Genomic DNA, 21,341 nt, shown 5'->3' with positions numbered 1-21,341 from the left:
CCATAAACAGATCTCTGTTAAAGAGGCTAATACAGGCTCATTAACTATGATTAATGACCTAAGTGTTTAAATCCAATTTCATTCTCTAGGAAGAAAACAAGAAAATCTTTAAAGGTTTAGGATCTGAACTTTGTTTTCCAGCAATATTGTCGTATGGATAATAATTCCTGATACAGTTACAATGATGTTAAATAGCCCTTTACAATGAAGAAGTGGTGCAAAAAATGTCTCATCTTCTTGGGTTTTAGAAAACAGAGCACAATTTTATACTATAAACAGATTCGAATTCTCACTGTATCTTTAATTCTTAATTGGGCAAAAAACCTCTTAGTCAAATAAAAAAAGGAACTTTCAGGTAACAAAATCTAAATTAAATAAACAACCACAGCTTCTACAAACACCTTTATTTAGAAAAATAAACTGAAAATGTTTGTTCGTCTGGTACATTTTCCCATGAAACACAGAGAGAAATGGGTAGAAAAATTGTTATATGTTAAATACAAATTACAAATGACTTTTTAAATTAACAGAACAAATAGAATCAAGCATCAATGTTTAGTTTGCAGTTTACCGTGTTCAATTTCTTAATATGATTATAATGATATAAAAAAAACCCTTTTGATATCATTGTCATTCATTTGACCACCATGGTGTTTTCTTTGTACAGTGTGGCTCAGAAACAAATCCACTTCTTTGAAGAACTGGTTTGTTTGTTTGTTTGTTTGTTTTAAATCAGAAAAAAAGAGAAATCACTATCTTGAGAATTCTCAAGTTATCTTTTTTGGATGCCTGCAAGAAACTGCTTCTTGTGGTCTCACAACTGGTGGGATCATCTGTGCAAATAACAAAACACTTCGTTACCCTGAATGGAAGTGACTGTGCAAATATCAGAAGTGCACAGAGAAGCAATCGGTGCAAACCGACTTCCTCTCTCAACAAATATGAGGCGAAGGATGGAACACTGTAACTTCCAAGCAATTGGTGCCAATGCTCCTGTCCATTATGGCTTTGAGGGCGCATGGGCCGCAGACATCTACCTCTATGCAAACAGTAACATTCTTTCCTAATCCCGATGGTTCAATGTTCTGACCGGTTCAGTTTTTGGTTTTGTCAAAATGTATTGAAATGAGGAGTAATTCTGACTTGAGAGACCTCTTGCCTCTAAATTTCCACGTTTTAAAATGGCAAATCAACGTATAATTTAGTAACTTCACTGATGAGATGTTTTAGTTTTGTTTTATTTTGTTTTCGGGACAGGCTGATATCCGGGAATACTGATTTTCCATAGTGAAATAACATTGATTTTGTTTACCTGTTGGCTTTTAAAAAACTTAGTCCTTTTCATCTGTTTGTTATATCTTCTTGGTAATTTGTTAGTGAAGATATTTAAGGCTGTGGCATTTTCTGCCTCCCTGGCTCGGTGCATGGCTGTCAGGTTAGAGGCGGGTGATTTTATGGGATCATTTCATTGGTCATTTGTGCTCCAAAGGTAGGGTTAGCTTCTTCAACAGGATCAGGCTCCTGGTTCCATTAAAATTAGATCTGCCCTCGCGAGGTCAAGGAACAATTTGAAGTAAGAAAAATGAATCCACATGCTTCTAAATAAAGATATTCCTTCCATCCTGATAAAGCTGCCAGAAAGAAGAAAACAAAAGACACGTAATCATTACCAAATAATTTCAAACAGTAAATATAATTTAACAGAAACACATTATAAATGCATTAGGAATTTAAAAATGCATATTACTTTAGTAGACTATATAATTATAAATTCTTTGAATTATCAATCATTTAAACACTATGTACATTTAAATTACTGTTTAAAAGCATTACTTTGTAACTTAATTATCACATCAGTACTAGAATGCTTACTTTTCAAATAAGAGATTTCTTGTCTTTTTTTGAACTTCATGTAACTTTACTCACTTATAAATGTTTCACATTCTCAATATATTTCTTAAAAGCAGTGAAGACAAATATTTTTAATGCATTGCCTAAAAAAATTTAAAAATAACTCCATTTTACACTGACATTTTATTTTGAGAAATGAGCAAATTTGTACTTTTAAAAACTATGAATGATATAAAATAATGTACTATTTCATTGTAATCTGTATACTATAAAAATGTTAGCAGATTGGCCAAAGTATAACTTTTTCTTATATGAAGTAGAAATGCTTAAGAAATAACTTTGTTTTTATTCAAAGTGCTTAAAAATAAACATTTTGAAAGAATGTATATCCATTTTTAACTTATAATTATGTTTATGGAGAAGCAAATTTAAATGAAGCATGACCAAAATTCTCAACCTCCAGCACATTTAATGGTACTCGATATGCAAGGGTTTGTTTTCTCTTGTCACAGTTATGACATAGTAGAAAATAATTTCAATATTAGATGCAGGAATATATGGCAAAACTGGAGAAGATTGATTGATTTATGTAGAGATGAGGTACTGTTTTCAAGTTGAATTTTAAAAATAGTGTTATAATTTATTCTTTGAGAACTTCATAAAATATATCTATCACCTTTCCCCAAATCCTTCCAAATCCTACTCACCTTTCATTCTAACCTGTGGTGGTTTGAATGAGAATGGCCCTCATAGTCTCATATGAATATTGGTCACCAGTTGATGAAACTATTTGGGAAGCATTAGGAGGTGTGGCCTTTTTGGAGGAAATGAGAGAGTAGGTGTGGACCTTTTAGTTTCAAAATCTGATTTCATTTCTAATTAGCTCTTTTTGCCTTATATTGTGAGTCAATGTGTAAGCTTTTAGTTACTGCTGTAGCACCATATCTGCCTTCCTGTTCCAATACTGCTCACCATGATGGCCGTGTGCTCACCCTCTGAAACTGTAACTCCCTCTGCATACTCAGTCTTCTATAGGTTTCTTTGATAAAGTGTCTTATTACAGCAGTAGAAAAATAAAATACCAACCACTCAAGTGTACTTTAGATCCTTGTAACCCATCTGAGAGTCCCTTGCTATAGAACATTTCATTGGAAAATGGGGTAACTCAAGAGTGTATCAAGGGCTGTATGTAGTCTATATACACACAAACAACCAGTGGAACCATTTGCCCTTCTGTAACAAGATAGTTACTATGTTATTGGGTTGATAATACCCTGATATTATTCTACTACTACTATTATAAAAAAATGCTTTTGAAATTAAAATTAGTAGAAATAAAAATAAACAACCCAAATAATGTTTTCTTCCAACTTAGAGATTAAATTTCAAATATCAACAAATTAGTATGACTCTAACCAAGCAAGTGGGAGATCTGTATAACAAGAACTTCCAGTCTCTGAAGAAAGAAATCAAAGAATATCTCAGAAGATATAAAGATCTCCCATGCTCATGGATTGGCAGGATTAATATAGTAAAAATGGCCATCTTGTTGAAAGCAATCTACAGATTCAATGCAATCTACATCAAAATTCCAACTCATTTATTCCTAGAATTAGAAAGAGCAATTTGCAAATTCATCTGGAATAACAGAAAGCCCAGGATAGTGAAAACTATTCTCAATAAAAAAAGAACTGGGGGAATCACCATCCCTGACCTCAAGTTGTATTGCAGAGCAGTAGTGATAAAAACTGCATCGTATTGATACAGAGACAGGAAGGTAGATCAATGGAACAGAATTGATGACCCAGAATTGAACCCATACATCTATGGTCACTTGATATTTGATGAAGGAGCTAAAACCATCCAGTGGGAAAAAGACAGAATTTTCAACAAATGGTGCCGGCTCAACTAGCAGACAGCATGTAGAAGAATGCAAATTTATCCATGTACAAAGTTCAAGTCAAAGTGGATCCAGGACTTCCACATAAAACCAGATACACTGAAACTAATAGAAAAGAAAGTGGGGAAGAGCCTCGAGCACATGGCACAGGGGAAAATTTCCTGAACAGAACACCAATAGCTTATGTTCTAAGATCAAGAAATGACAAATGGAACTTCATAAAATTGCAAAGCTTCTGTAAGGTAAAGGACACTGTCAATAGGACAAAACTGCAACCAACGGATTGGGAAAAGATCTTTACCAATCCTAAATCCGATTGAAGGCTATACCCAAAATATACAAAGGACTCAAGAAGTTAGACTCCAGAGAACTAAATGACCTTATTAAAATGGAGAATAGAGCTAAACAAAGAATTCTCAACTGAGGAATACCGAGAAGCACCTAGAGAAATGTTCAACATTCTTACTCATCAGGGAAATGCCAATCAAAACAACACTGAGATTCTAGCTCACACCAGTCAGAATGGCTAAGATCAAAAATTCAGGTGACAGCAGATGCTGGCCAGGATGTGGAGAAAGAGGAAAACTTCTCTATTTTAAGTGTGATTACAAACTGTTACAACCACTCTGGAAATCAATCTGGTGGTATCACCCTGAGTGAGGTAAAAAAACACCAATCACAAAAAAACACCATGGTATGGACTGATAAGTAGATATCAGCCCAAAAGTTCAGAATACCCAAGATAAAATTCACAGACCACATGAAACTCAAAATGAAGGAAGACCAAAGTGTAGATACTTTGGTCCTTCTTTAAAGGGGGGCGGGGAATACCCATGGGAGGAGAAACAGAGATAAAGTGTGGAGCAGAGACTAAAGGAAAGGCCATCCAGAGACTGCCCCACCTGGGGATCCATCCCATATACAGTCACCAAACACATACACTATTGTGGATGCCAGCAAGTGCTTGCTGACAGAAGCCTGATATAGCTGTCCCCTGAGACGCTCTGCCAGTGCCTGACAAATGCAGAGGTGCATTCTTGCAGCCAACCATTGGACTGAACAGAGGTTCCCCAATGAAGGAGCTAGAGAAAGGAACCAAAGAGCTTAAGAGATTTGCAGTCCCATAGGAGGAACAACAATATCAACCTACCACAAAACCCAGAGCTCCCAGGGACTAAACCACCAACCAAAGAACACACATGTTGTGACTCATTGCTTCAGCTGCATATGTAGCAGAGGATGGCCTTGTCATTTATCAATGGAAGGAGAGGCCCTTGGTCCTGTGAAGGCTCTATGCCCCAGTGTAGGGGAATGCCAGGACCAGGAAATAGGAGTGGATGGGTTGGTGAGCAGGTGGAGGAGGGATTGTTTTTTTTTTTTTTTTTTTTTTTCCAGAGGGGAAACCATAAAAGGGAATAACATTTGAAATGTAAATAAAGAAAATATCTAATGAAAAAAATAAAAAAAAACAAATATAATCTGACAGAGTGTTGCAACTTTGCTCAGGCATCTCATTAAAAACATCCTATGCAAGGAACAAAAGGCATGAAGAAGAGCATTTAATCAAAGAGCTGTTTCAGAAAGCAAGAGTATATCTGTGTGGGAGTGGAGAACACTCCTGAATACCATGAGAATCTGCCTGTCTGTTCTGTTTTGTTCTTGTTCTTTTGTTTTGTTTTTTTGTTTGTTTGTTTTTGTTTTGTTTTTCAAGACAGGGTTTCTCTGTGTAGCCCTGGCTGTCCTGGAACTCATTCTGTAGACCAGGCTGGCCTCGAATTCAGAAATCCAACTGCCTCTGCCTCCCAAGTGCTGGGATTAAAGTCATGCTCCACCACTGCCCTGCTTGTCTGTTTTGTTTTTATACCATCTAGGAATTTGAACTTCTATGTATGCAAAGAAAACCACCACAAGCTGTTAAAAATTCATAAGTAATAGTTTTACAATAACCAGTAACTTGATTTTCTGTGAAATTAAAATCATATGAAATGTACTCAAATTTAAATTTCTATAAAAATATGAATGTAAAATTCATTTATTTTGAAAAGGAAACAAATCAAATGTTCCTGTTGTATTTTCATGGATCTCTAATTTAGGCGAGTCTAAAAACTTTTAGTTATTTATTACCAATTCACTAAATAGTTTAGTCAATTAAGTCATTATTTTTATACTCATTCACAGTATTTATTTTCCTCTATTATGTACCATATATTGATTAAGAACCATGAATATTGCAGAAGAACCTTCTGTGCCCTCTATCCACAAGAAGATAATTACTTGTAGGTAAAAAGACTCCCAGTAATATTTGTGCCACTCATATACAGCAGAGGACTGCCGAGTCTGACCTCAATGAGAGAAGGTGCACCTAACAATCGAGAGACTGGAGGTCCCAGGAATTGTGGAAGCCTGGTAGGGTAGGATGGAGGGGGACATCCTCTTGGGGATGGTGGAGGAGGAATGTGATGAGGAACTGTCAGAGGATGGACCTGGAGTGGGATCTGACTGGACTGGAATAAAAGATTAAAGAATTTTTAAAAAGATAAAAGATACATATTTATCTGATATCGATTCAAAATTCTGTATACTCCAAAATGGTCTTTTCTAATAGTAGCTAATAAATAAATTAAAAATTACAAAACAAAAATGGTTTATGTCACTATGCAAAATGAAGGCTGAAGTTTGCATTGTGAGTCAATAAAAGGAATTTGATATATTTTTATCATAATCATCATTCTTTATTATATTACTACTATGAAGTTGCTATATTGGTGGTATTTGTAAACGTGATGCCAGAATTTGATATGGGGTGGAGGAGGGAAGAATGGGAAGCCGGGAAGGAAAAGTGCTGGGTGGAGTGTGGGGGGAGGAGTTGGAAGGGAGCAAGTCAGAGGTGGGCTGGATAAAAACATTTTATTCATCTATTAAATATTCCAAAAATAAAAAAAAAATTAAAAAATAGTAAAGGAAGGCATTTGAATTGAGGTTGAGAAAGCTGCCAGAATATACAAAAATAAAAACAATAAATAGTTGGGAAATAAAGATATCTAATGCAAAAGTAAGGCCAAAGGCACAGGAAGAAGATGTTTGGGGCATTCAGTGTTTTTGTAGAAAGGCGGGCCTTTTTCCCTTAATAATCATGCCAATAGAGATGTTAGGGGAAAAAGACAAAAGTGTTTGGAGAGTTAGCACAGCTCAGGCTGATCGCTTTAAACTGCACACACACACACACACACACACACACACACACACATCACCACCAGCAGCAATAGGACACACTGAACAACTAAGGAGACAATGGCTGGAAGAGGTGTGGCAAGATTGAGCAGATGTTTTAGCCAAAGAAGCAAAAAAGCATCAGAGACTCCAGTTAAAGGCTCTCAGAAATCACTACAGTTGCAGGTGTTTTCTTGATGATATAGTGAGAAGGGGAAACAATCCACTCCTTTTCACTGAATTAAGAGATATTTCATTCACTCACGACCCACTAAAAAGAAGAGCTCACATGGTTCTGAGACTTCCATAGCTCCATCACTCGGGAGGAAGCTTATGAAAGCTGATGTGTGCTTTTCAGTTCTCATAAACCGTGAACTGAAAGCATTAAAATAAAACAAAGTAAATTAAAAGAAAATAAAATACCAAACCATCAAACCCATCACATGTTACGTTTGCTGATTGACTCTTAAGATGGACTATTAACGGATATATTTCTGGTGTCCTAAGTTCTGGAGTTAGATATCCACCCTGCTGGCTTGGAGGCATTAGGCACTGTGCTGCCTTGTTCAACCCATTAATATCAGGTTCACGCATTTGTCTTATTGAGAAAAGCCCCAAACACCTTTGGTGGCTAATGTTTCAGGCTTTTTTTAAATGTCATAGACCTTCATTATTATAGATTTTTAAGATACATGATTTTTAAAATTTTTACTCTACACATATTTGGATGTTTACTTCAAATATGAAGGCATGTAATGATGGATGATTGCATGGTGGCATGTAAAATAAATTTGTTAAGGTTTGAAATAATGAAAAAAACAATTCCATGCATCAAAATCCGTTTTAAACAAAACTGAGCTAAGGCACCATGTTCATTGATCCACTCTTAAACTCAGGAAGTTAATCACTACATTCTTTTCAGAATGGTTTTGCCTAAAAAACAATTATGATTTTATTCACTTTTCAGATGAAATTGGCTCAAGTTTTTAAGTGCTTCCAAGCTTTCTCACGCTTGCAGTTTTGTTTTGTTTTGTTTTCTCCCCCAGATCTGAATAGAAGATGAAAAGTATGAACTACACTAGATAATTGAGGCTTTGGGTCATTAGATGCTAAATTAATTAATGTAAGTAAGTAGTGTTTTAAGTGGCTGAGAATACTTCTATGCAGTAAGTGTAGCACAGTTTTAATAAGGCCCAAGACAACAAGAATATGAAGTAAGAACATAAAATACAGAGAGAGATTGCCTAAAAAAGAAATGCCTCACATTTTCACATTTACCTGGAACTTACCAAAGTCTTATAATTTTCTCCACAATCTGTACACGTTTTGAAATTATTTAAAATTTTATCTATTATTTTTTGTGTAAAATATATCTTGAAGTCGATAAACATTTTAATAAATGCACACAATATGTACACACAATATAAAATATATTTAACTGTGGGTCAACATGTTATTGATTTAATGACATGAAAGACAGAAAGATAAAAACACCAAGGTCTTTTCTCTTAGAGGAAATGTCTTCTATATCCTGTAACTGTTACAGTAACTGAAACACAAAGCCGTCATTTAATTCAATTCAGTAAAAAGAAAATGCCCATGAAGAGCTAGAGACTATGCTAACTGTGAATTTATAATGACAAAAAGCAAAGTTCTGATTGATTGCATCCTAAGTGGACTGAAGCATTTGACCCTTTACTATCAGCTCCACTAACCTATGACTCAGATTTCTTTAGATTTCCAAGCAGGAAAAGTCTGTCCACAAGAGATTAAAACCAGGTCTGCCCTACCGTGTAGCAAGTTTATGACTCCCATCCGATTCATGTGGCCTTGATACTGCACATATGCATAGTTAGGACAGAATTAAGATATATTCATATATAAAGAAATATGTTTAAAGATTAAAATATAAATTCTAAAATATTGATTGCATAAAACTATTTTGACTTCTCAAGAATTTATATTTATTATATTTGTTAGGAATCTAAGTATTTTCACAGATAGATGTCCATGGCTTTGAAAGTCACTGAATGAATGCTCTGTATTTTGCTGCATGAAAAGATTCTTTGCATGTTTACAGACTGTCTTTTCACTGAAACTATTATTCCCTAAGCTATTCTAATAATATTCTGAAGCATGCCCCACTCTAAGTATGTATTTTGCTCATAATATGTACTCTGACTTTGAGACAGCAAAATTTAAAAATTATATACACTGAATGTATGCAATAACTAGGAAATAATAAGTATATTATGATACTAAGTATGTCAGAGACATGGCTTTTTGTGATTTAGACTTTCTTTAATTTTATTAGTTACTAGATAGACATAATTAATATTTCCTGTTATATTTACTCCTAGTTCAAAGCTAAAATTTGGACATTTAAAACAAGTTTTGCAAGTGTTCAATGATATTATAAATCTTCTATTGAATTTCCAATTATTCTAATGCATAGCCTAATACATATATATTCTAATAATATATATTCTAATACACAATACTTGTTTTAAAAGATTTGAATCATTTATATTAATAATATTGCATAAGAATATTGAAAAGTGTCTTTTTTTTCCAGAAAAGAGACCTTTTTACTCTTGTCTTATATCATAGTTTAATGTTTCTAGTATATTATAGAATAGTATAAATAATTGAAAATTTCTTATATAATCATCTCATGACTTACTTTAGTCAGTAGGAAAGTTTAACTAATTCTATTTAATTATTAATATACTTGCTCAAACGTTTCTTGGAACAACTTTGGTAATTTTAATTTTTTATGATGTATTCTATTTATTCAAATTAGGGTTGTATTCTGATTTTTAAGTATAATTATTTTAGCCATTTCTTTTTATTAATTCTATGAGAATTGTCTAAATGTTTTGATCAATTTTGCTTCCTAACTTCTCCTAGATCCAACCCCTTAACTCCATACTCACCAAATTATAAGTTATCCTGCTTTTCTCTTTCATCTTTTACGTCCATGGAGACTAATGTGTGACTACCATTAAGTACAGGATTTGACCTGGACGGTAGTCTACTTATCAGGTGTCACACCGTTGTAGATAACTACTCTGCCTCCCTAAAGACAAGATCAAATGCCAATAGCTTCTCAGCTAGTGATTTAACTTCGTGCCCACTTCCCCCACTCCATGCTGAGAACATGTGTGGCTTGTGCTTGGACACGACTTTTGCATAATATCATAATTGCTTCATCTTCATATGTACAAGAGTCCCGTTATCCAGAAATTACGGTTTCCTTCAAACGTCCACTGCTTCTAACCCATTGTTTCCAAAACTTCTTCCTTGAAGATCCTGAAATCTTTTTTAAAAATCTTTTATTTATTTTAAACTCCAGATTTAATTCCTCTCTTGATCCACTCTTTGACTGTACCACATCCTATACCTCCTTCCCAACCCCTGTCTCCACAAGGATGTCACCACCCCTCACTGCCCACCCCACTAACCTCTAAACTCACTGGGGCCTCCAATTCTTTTGAGAGTTAGATGCATCTCCTCTGACTGAACCCAGACCTGACAGTCCTTTGCTGTATATGTGTTGGGGGCCTCATATCAGCTGGTGTATGCTGCCTGGTTGGTGATCCAATGTCTGAGAGATCTTGGGGGTCCAGGTTAATTGAGACTGCTGGTCCTCCTACAGGGTCGCCTTCCTCCTCAGCTTACAGCTTTCGCCTAATTCAACCACAGGGGTCAGCAGCTTCTGTCCATTGGTTAGGTGCAAATAACTGCATTTGACTTTTTCAGCTGCTTGTTGGGTCTTTCAGAGGGCAGTTATGATAGGTTCCTTTTTGTGTACACTTCATCTGACACATAATAGTGTCAGATCTTGGGGCCTCTCCTTGTCCTGGATCCCACTTTGGGCCTGTTATTGGAGCTTTGTTTCCTCAGGCTCCTTTCTATTTCCATCCCTGCTTTTCTTTCAGACAGGAACAATTATGGGTCAGAGTTTTGACTGTGGGATGGCAACCCCATCCCTCACTTGATGCCCTGTCTTTCTGCTGAACATGGGCTCTATAAGTTCCCTCTTCCCATTGCAGGGCATTTCATCTAAGGTCCCTCCCTTTGACTCCTGAGAGTTTCTTACCTCCCATATCTCTGGTACATTCTGGAGGGTCCCCAACTCTCCTGCCTCCTGAGGTTCTCTATTTCCATTTTTTCTGCTGGCTCATAGGGCTTCAGTCCTTTTCCCCCACCCAATACCAGATCATGTTCCCCGCCCCCTCACACCCATTCCCCTTTCCCTCCTAGGTCCCTCCCTCCTGCCCCCCTTGTGGTTGCTGTTTTCTCTCTGCCAAGTAGGACTGAGGCATCCTTACTTGGACTCTTCAGCTTGTTGACCTTTTTGAGTTCTGTGAACTGTATCTTGTGCATTCTGTACTTTTTTTTGGCTAATATCCACTTATTAGTGAGTGCATGGCCTTCTGGGTCTGAGTTACCTCACTCAGGATGATATTTTCTAGTTCCATCCAGTTGCCTGCAAAACTCAGGATGTCCTCATTCTTAAAAGCAGAATAGTATTCCATTGTATAAATAAACCACATTTTCTGTATCCATTCTTCTGTCACAGGGCATCTGGGTTATTTCCAGCATCCAGCTATCACAAACAAGAATGCTATGAACATAGTGGAACATGTGCCCTTGTGGCATGGTGGGGCATCTTTGGATATATTCCCAACAGTGGTATTGCTAGGTCTTCAGGTAGATAGATCTATTTCTAGTTTTCTGAGGAACCTCCAGAATGATTTCCAGAATGGTTGTATCAGTTAGTAATCCCACCAGCAATGGAGGAGTGTTCCTCTTTCTCCATATCCTCTCAAACATGTGCTGTCAGCTTAGGTTTTGATTTTACCTATTCTGATTGGTGTAAGGTGCAATTTCAGGGGTTTGTTTTGATTTGCATTTCTCTGATCACTAAGAACTTTGAACACTTCTTTAGGTGTTTCTTAGCCACTCAAGAAACATTGATCAATGGAATAGAATTGAAGACCCAGAAATAAAACCACACACGACACTTGATCTTTGACAAAGAAGCCAAACATATACAATAGAAAAAAGAAAGCATCTTCAACAAATGGTGCTGTTCTAACTGGCTGCCAATATGTAGAAAAATGAAAATAGACCCATTTTTGTCACTTGCACAAAGCTCGAGACCAAGTGGATCAAGGGCATCAACATAAAACTAGATACACTGAATCTAACAGAAAAGAAAATGGAAATGAGCCTTTAACTCATTGGCAAAGGGGGAAATTTTCTAAACAGGACTCCAATGGCACATTCTCTAAGATCAAGAATTGATAAATGGGGCCTCACGAAACTGGAAAGTTTCTGTAAGGCAAAAGACATAGACAATAAGACTAATCAGCAGCCTACAGATTGGGAAAAAAATCTTCATGAACCTGACATCCTATAGAGGGTTAATATCCAGAACATAAAGAATTCAAGAAGCTAACCGTCAATAAAACAATACAACCTATCAAAAATGAGGTAAAGAACTAAATAGAGGGTTCACAACAGAGGAATCTTGAATGGCTGAGATACAATTGAAGATCCTTAAGTCTTTGGTAATGGAGTATGACACAGACATTGCATTTAGGGCCGAGCATTTCCCAGTCTCTAATTCTTTGTACATTGGCTAGGTGGAAAACTTTCTATTACTTGCCATCTAATTCGAGATGAAAATTCTCTGATAAAGGCTGGGAGAAATCTATCTAAAAAGGCAGTCGATATCTTTCTATTTATCTATCTGACATCTATCAAGATCAAACAATTATAGTTTGAGTGAAGTTACACCCATTAGGGTGACAATACTGCCTCAAGAGCCATAGACTGTCTGATAAAACCCTGGGTGTCTGACATGTGGGACATCTTTTTGAAGTATGGTCAGGGAAGTGAAGACAACCACCCTGTATCATGGCTACCATACATTGCCAACTGTTTTGTTTATCTTAGCTATTCTGATTTGAGATGTTTCCTAGCTTTTTTTTCTATTTCTCCTTTAAAGAACTGTTTGTCCACATCTATATTCTATTTTGAAAATTGTGCTGTTTGTTTTCTTGATAGATTGAAACCATTATACAAAGCCAGAGCAGATCAAAATGCAAAGAACAACTAACTACAGGGTGACCAACCCAAAGTGATGCATCTATGACACAACTGCTATATCTAAGTCTTAGGTAATATTGTGGAAAAGATGGAGAAAGCATGTATGATCCAGAGGACTAGGATAGGATCTCTTCCGTGAGAAGTATCTCCTTATGTGACAGGGATGTGATGTTCTCAAAATCTCAACAATATGGTTACTTAAACAGGTACTAATAATGACAATACCAATAGATGGGAGAATTCTCATAAGACTTCACCTTTAAAAGAGAGCTACTGCAGCCAACCACCAGACTGAGCATGGGGACCCCAATGGAAAAGCTAGGGGAAGGACTGAAGGAGCTGAAGGGGATTGCAACCCCATAGGAGGAACAATATCAACTAACCAGATCCCTTAGAGCTCCCAGGGACTAAACCACCAACCAAAGAGTACTCATGGAAGGACTCATGACTCCAGCTGCATGTGTAGCAGAGGATTGCCTTATCTGGCATCAATAGGAAGGGAGGGCCTTGGTCCTGTGGAGGCTCAATGCCCCAGCATAGGAGTTTGCTAGGGCAGGGAGACAGGAGTTGGTGGGTGGGTTGGGGAGCACCCTCATAGAGGCAGGAGAGGGTGGATGGGATAGGGGTTTCAAAAGGGAAAATGGAAAGGGGGCAGCATTTGGAATGTAAGTAAATAAAATAACCAATAAATAAATAAATGAATAAATAAGAACTACATGCAGCTAATTACTGAGAAAGAGTGAATTAGTCTCTCTCTCTCTCTCTCTCTCTCTCTCTCTCTCTCTCTCTCTCTCTCACACACACACACACACACACACACACACAATCACATTTCTCTCATTTCCTGAGGAAAAAGTGATACTGAAAAATGACACTGAATTAATTTTCAAGCTTACTCACATAGAATATTGATACATGAAATAACCCCCCAAACAACAGTGCATGTAATAAAACTAAATACTGATTTGCAAGATGGATTGCTCTGGAAAGACATTGGATGACCACAAATTTTGATGACCTTTCTTGAGTATAGTACAGATAATTGAGTATAGAACAATAACTCAATAACCCATAGTGTTTTTTGATTATGCTATAATAAACATTGATTCCCATTAGTAGTAGGAATATTAAACCAGTATAACTCAGAACTACTTATGATTTCTACTTCATCAATTAGTTGCTTAATGGAGAGCTAGGGAGTCTCTAGCTTAGAAGAGAGTTGTAGCATTTAATCATAGAAGGCCCATACTATTTACTCACATGTTTTGTTTATTGTTTTACAATTTCTTAAAAACAAAACTGGAATACACAGTAAAGTGTAGTACTTTTAATGTTCTTGATCTTGATTGGTCATTTGAACACACATTCTGAACTTTTAAATGTAAATATTTATCCAAGTGTTTTGGGACTTATATTGTTAGGCACATGGGTTACCTCCAGGAGGAGCATACAGTAGATAGCTTTAGGATAAAACTATTGCACCTGTCTATGTCAGGATGCTTCCACAGGTTCTACTGTATTATTGTACTGTGACTGGAATAAAAGTTTGATAAGGGAGAATAGTTCAAATAATTGCAGCAATGCAACCCCTTAGGAAAATCAATAAAGATATGTAAACCTAAATTGGGCAAGAACTGCTTGATTGCAGAACTCCCAATCTTTCTACAATATGAATGTTTAATCTGATCACTGAAAGGAAAATACCACCAGTTTAAAAGCAAAAATGCATACAGTGAACATTCCACTAAAGAAATAAAAGGATTCCTGCATGATTTTTATATATTATATGCCATTTCTATATTTATCATGTTTTATGTTTTGCCCTTGCACCTGTCCTGCTCTGTCCCAAGTTAAGTTTGCTTTGGGTATCATATGGTCATACATATTCCATCTCAAACAATAATAAATTAGGACATTTTATTTTCAATGACCTCTTTTGTAATATTCATTTCTGTTAAGTATTTACTTTAGAAAAGCATTTCACTTTATGCTCCATCACCCAGGGATATGAGAAAAACACCTTAACGTGTTTACTTTAAATTGAACAAAATTATACTGCTAATTCTAGCACCATGTTCTTGGTTGACATAAGTAATATCTTCTTATGAATTCAGGGTGTCATTTAAATAACATTTGATGCTCTGATGGACATTTTGCCTTCTTGCTCCCAGGAGCAATGTCACAGTATTCCCTTAGGATGTCTCACTCGTTAGCAAGTCAAGCTAATGAACTCTGAATTACTGTTCCTTGTATTGCGGGTATTTAATAGGTGATAAAATAAAAGTTTAAAGAGATGTATAAGGCTTTAAGAAATAAAGTAATGTGTAAGATCCATCCGAAATTCCATGATCCTTAAACTTGGCCGTTTTCTTAGAGCTAGTGCACAGAGAGCAGCTTCGAAGTCACTGAGCTTTCACACCCACGTTCTAGCATCTATGGTACAGGAAGCACACTGCCATGCTACCGAAGGAGCACGAGTACCAACAAAACTACAAACACCTCCATCTACAATGGTGTCTTGCCTGCAAGATATGCTAGTGATATGATGGGCCCAAACCTTGTGGGAGTAACCAACCACTATCTGACTTGACATAAGCCCACGCCAAGAGATGGAACCCATTCTCAACACTGCTGGGGTGAGTAGGAATCAGACACTAGATATCCCAGAGGCCTAGGGTAAAACCAAATTCTAATTTCCAATAATAATAATAATAATAATAATAATAATAATAATATAGCAATCAAATGACTCCTAAAGATATTCTTGTATACTAACAGATCAGTTCTTTGCTCAGCCATCTTCCGAAAAGCAACCTCAGGAAGCAGATGGGAACAAACACAGAGATCCACAGCCAGACTATGCGAAGAGTGAGAGACGTTATTACACACAGCCTTAGATGGGATAGATCCATCAAATGCCTTCATCTCAGGGCTCAGTGAACACTGTGGAAGAGGAGTCAGGAAGACTGTAATAGCCAGAGGGATAGAGGACAGCACAGAATCCACAGGATCTAGACACATCTGAATCCACGGAGACCAGAGCAGCATGTATAGGGTCAGTACGGGTCTGCATCAGATGGGGTCCAAGAGCTGAATGGAGAAGTAGACACATTCCTCAGTCCCTAACCCAGACACCTACTCCAATTAATAACCACTTATAAATGAAAATTTACTTTCCTCTAAGATAGTATAACTGGGTAAACAAAGTACTTTTAAAGGTAGCTTTCATGCCCAGCAATAGATGGGAACTCAAAGGCATCCTTGGTGGTTTCTTATCTCATTATGTCTTCTTTAGCATTTTAAATTAAATATATATATATATACATATATATATATGTACACACACATGGGGAGAGAGAGAGAGAGAGAGAGAGAGAGAGGGAGAGAGAGAGAGAGAGAGAGAGAGAGAGATTCTCAGTTCACTCTATAGGTCCTTTGTCTATATATTATAGTTTCCAATCTAATGGTTTTAAGGCATTCCCGAATTGGGTATCTGAATTCATATCTGTTTCTTGTGCATTTTCTTTGGTTCTTTTTTGTTTGTTTGTTTTGGGGTTTTTGTTTTTTGTTTTTGTCCTACTCCAACATGTTAGTCTTTTCTAAATCTTATCTTACTTCATTATACTATTATATATGAGAAGCCTGTTTAATTTCTAATGAGAGACAGAAAGGGGTGGACCCAAATGAGAAAGAAAGTGGATAGGAACTGGGAGAAGTAGAAGGAGGAGAAACCATAATTAGGATATAATATATGGAAAAGGTATTTTCAATAAAAGGACATTTTTTTTTTTAAAAAAAAAAAGAATATCATTTCCAAGTAGCAAAAGCAACTACAAAATTTTCAAGAGCTACTGAAATTTAGAAGTGGGAACACTGTTTCAGGGAAAGATAATTTCACAAAAGTGTTCATCAACCCCAGCAATTAAGAGAATACAAATTCAAACTACTTTGAGATGTCATCTCAACCCTAGTCGGAAGCATTAAGATGAACAAAACAACTGACAAGATATGCTAGCAAGGATGTGGGAGAGAGCAAGCTGAGGACTGTGTCTGAGTAGCAGAAAAGTTAGAATCCTGCTCAGGAGAGACACACTTCTCTCAGTGCCCTCCCTCGGGTCCTGCCAGTTTTCATGTGAAATGGGAATTCAAAGTGAAAAATCATTAAACACATTGAGATAGTGTGGGGGCAGAGCAAAACATGCTTTGAAGGACAGGAACCTCTGAGACAGTGGTCACAGGCCTGCATGAATGTGTGTGAATTGACCTTGCAAGGGTAACCGAGTGGATTATTTTATGTGTCCCACTTCAAGTCTTTGCTTTGAAACCAAAGACAACATCAAATCCCTAGTGTAGCCTATTATTATTCTCTCTTATTTTCCATTCAAGCCTAACCATAGAAAACAATGTATAGGATAGGCATAAGATCTTAACATATTGTATATCAAATCATTAATTTCATTGATTTTTATAAGGAAAGTAAAAATGGTCATATATTGAAGAGCTTCACAAATTAAAAATACCATTTATCTTACATTATATACTTTGAATGATATAGTTTAAAGGTAGAATTACCTGTCTTTGACAGTTAAATGTTTGAAAAAATAAAAGCAACAGCAAACTCACTTGAGAAGATTAGCTCTAGATATAAAAGAAGGTATAGATGTCGAGTAATCTGTGGGAAAACTTCTATGGTTTTTATTAGTATCTGAAATAGTTTAATTTAAGCATAAGTGCATTACTGGAGTTTGAAATATGTTCATTGCCCTGAATCATGAAATCTTGGCCTACTGCATATCTTAATGTGAAGAAATTTGAGATCACTGGAGCAGATAGTCCCTCTGAGCTCCACCTCCACCACCCCCAGTGCAAGCTTCTCACTTCTGTAGTGGATCAGAAGGCTCTCCCATGAGAAGAGCCAGGCTGATCAGAGGAAAAACATGTTTATTTGCAAAGACAAAGGATCACGGAAAGGACTCTGAGCAAACAGATCTGAATCTTCAAATTTATACCCATCAGAAAATACCCATTTATCTGTTCATTAAGTGTTACCCACTTCTTCATTTTGCAGAAATAGAAACCTGAACCCATTTGTTTATGTCTTCATTTCCTTATGTAGTTTTCTGGGTCACATATATCAAATGTATCTATTCACCTTTCTCTTGTTAATCCACTTATCATAGAAGTCTAAGACCTGAACTTATGAGAAGGCCAAGGAAAAATGTTTTTGCTCCTCTGAAATATGTCCTATAGAAAAAAAAAAACACTTTGAAAAACAAATGCTTATCAGTTATTTTGACGGTAAGTTTAATTTAGTTAAGATTAGTGGAGATGTTTGTGATATGGTGAAAAATTGTTTCATGTAAGTTGCCATTTATGATAGCAAGTTTATTATTTTATAATAACTTCTCAAGATATTAATCATTACTTTTTTCCCATTTCTACATGTCTATCATCTTGTTTCTTTTTAAAATGATGTGCATGTGAGTCAGGTGCCCCTGGAGACCAGAGGTGCTGGACAACCTAGAACTGGAGATATAGGTGGTTCTGAGCCAATAAACTTAGGTGCATAACTCCAAACTCATGTTGTTTGCCTAAGCACCATATGCTTTTAACTGTTGTCACCCTTGTCAATAATTTTTTAAAAATGATTTAAAACATATCTGAGAACTACAAGCATAATTCAACAACAGAGTACTTCTTAGTCCCTGGACTTGCTCTCAAGAGCTATATTTTACAAACAAAACCTTTTAGACTCTTATCTATGACCTATCTAAGGATATTTTGTCACAAACTTGGAAAGTTGTTCATAAATGGTTTAGCTAAATATCAGAGGCCATTTCTCCACAGAAGGGAGTAAATAGTTTTGACAAACATCATCTCTTTTCTTCCTTTTAAACCCCTCATAGGAAATGTTACTTTGAAAGATAATTTCTGGAAATACTTGTTTTTTTGTTAGAGGCATTAGTTATTAAATATTCCAATGTCTTATGATATAAATGAAAATTCCAATTGCATAATATTCTTTCTCTGTATTATTTGGGGTATTTATGTATTTGACTTATGTATAATTTGGTAGTATTTCCTTACTCATAGGCTAGTACCGAGCATGTTATATAAATTAATTTAGTACTGATCGTTACAAATGCTAAAAACAGCATCTGGTATTCTGTAATGCTTTTGGAGTCTGGGACTCAAAATTAAGATCTGTCCCTAGGTAGTTACTTGACTTGTCAATTTCATTTTGAGACCCCATTTTCTCCTCTGCAAAATTAAAATAGGTCATTTACTAACTTCCACCTCCCATGGATGAGTTAGAAAGGAATTGAAGACATTCATGAAAAAATACATTTGCAGTGTTCATGTGTTGCTTTCTAAAAGGTAAATGTTGAACAGGTATAGTACAATTTCGCAGACAATTCTCTGCTGGAGCTCCCTGCGAACTTGTTCCTTACACAGTGTCCCACGCTCCCTTGCTGCCCTCAAAGAGTCTCTGTGTCTAAGTCCTGCAGGTGAAGCTGGCCACAGCAGTGGATCTGCTAGGGAATAAGCAGAACCAGGATTAGCATCCTGGAATCCATCTTTCTTCTGATGCTATTCAATGTTATGTTATCCTCAAGTATATTGCATTATACTTGCAATCAACAATAAATACTTTCTAATAGCTTATATATTTACAGAACACAATGAGGGAAAGGCTCCAGGAAGCAAGTGAGAGTCTATCACCTAAATGAGCTATGATTGTTTTCCCCATAAGCATAGAGAAAAACAAATAAAATACTTACATCATAATCAGAGGAAGCCAAGGAGTTGGCTATACAAATGAGAGCATTTATCCTGATGTCCTAGTAGGCTTCAGAGGGCACATATTTTTGTGTTATCGTTTTATCTGAGAAAGCTTTCTGAATGTTTTTGTTATCATAAATGAAACAAGAATTTCATTTATGGTGTAAATTTTTTCCCAAAAGTGACAAACAATTTTGGAAATCTCATTTTTTTTTCTACCTCACTATTTTATCTCCTTTGTATTCAATCATGTGTTTCTTAGAGAAACAGTTGCAACCAGATTAGCTCTGTGAAATGGATAGCTAAGTATTTTTTCCTTTTGGCAAAATACTGTAAAGCTGAATTAAATCCTGGTAATCGAATATAGCATGTGTGTATTGAACTAAATTCCATTGGAATTAAATGCAGCATGCCATAAGAATGGCATTATTTTCCCAAGGAGAGTACCTTCAATATAAACAAAGTTAAAATCCTAATCATACTTTTTTCTCACCTTGTTTAATCATTTATGTCAGAATTCATCCACTTTCCATTTTAATGTTTATATTACACAAATGATAACCATGATCTAATGCCCACTCTGGCTTCAAAAATTAACTATTCTAGATAAACAATTAAACGTTGCTTCCTTTCTTTCTTTATGAAAGCTATCTTTTCCTTCTGTGTTTTAAAGATGTCCTAGGGAATCAGAAATCTGGATTTCATGGGTTATCAATTCATTATCATACTATAGTCAAATTCTATGTTGTCCCCCTTCCTCAGCATAGGTAAGGTCATAAGGCAACTGCAATTTTATTCCAGCCATGATTATGGGCTAAATAAAGCGACATTACAGTATTTGAAGGAATCATGGGGTTTCTTGTGTTTTTAAGGTCCCTGAAGCTGAAAGATTAAAAAGAAACTACTCTATTTGTCTTTGTCAGATGTCATACCTAGTCGCCATTCATAATACATAATATTACGTAAAGACATAATAATGAAAGGATTAGAATACCGTCAAATAAAAGGCACTGTATTTACTTTTGCTATGCTTTTCCTAAAGCTCTTGTTAAATGAAATACGAAGTTTGAAAATTGGCTGGTTTCCCTGGGACGTGTGAGATACACTGCTCCAAGTTTACTCGGGATGGTGTAGAATCATGTCTATTTAACCTGCGTGGGTGAGTCTGTACCACCCAGCCATCCTTCAATCTCACCACTGTTGGAAACCAGAACATTTGTGATGATATCGCCTAGAAGATCAGACTACACATACAAATCTGCTGAGTAACAAATAGTGAGCAGACGTTTTTGCTATTATACTCGCAGTCATCGCAGGCCTCTGTATGCTCACATTTGCAAGAATGCTTCTCCAGTGTACTCTGATGTCACAGCTCTTTGACACTGAACGATTAAAGGGATGATGTCACATGTCTACCTAAATGATCCCAACGTTTAAAGAAACAAACAGTACATTGTTTGACTTCCCAAACACTTTT

The 21,341-nt window shown here is 36.2% G+C and overlaps 1 protein-coding gene across 2 annotated transcripts in view; it reads right to left on the bottom strand.

The window, feature by feature from the left end:
• Positions 1 to 484: 484 nt before the first annotated feature.
• Positions 485 to 21,341, bottom strand: part of Prr16 (proline rich 16) — a 303,614-nt gene continuing 282,757 nt past the window's right edge. The window contains exon 4 of one of the 2 annotated variants that reach the window (XR_004117269.1): positions 485 to 1,631. The gene's annotated coding sequence lies outside the window, so the exon portion shown is untranslated. The remainder of the gene's footprint in view (positions 1,632 to 21,341) is intronic. The other variant, XR_004117268.1, reaches the window with a different exon arrangement.

This window comes from Mastomys coucha, unplaced genomic scaffold (genome assembly GCF_008632895.1).
Source record: "Mastomys coucha isolate ucsf_1 unplaced genomic scaffold, UCSF_Mcou_1 pScaffold13, whole genome shotgun sequence".
NCBI lineage: Eukaryota > Metazoa > Chordata > Mammalia > Rodentia > Muridae > Mastomys > Mastomys coucha.
This window is presented reverse-complemented; position numbering and strand designations above follow the sequence as displayed.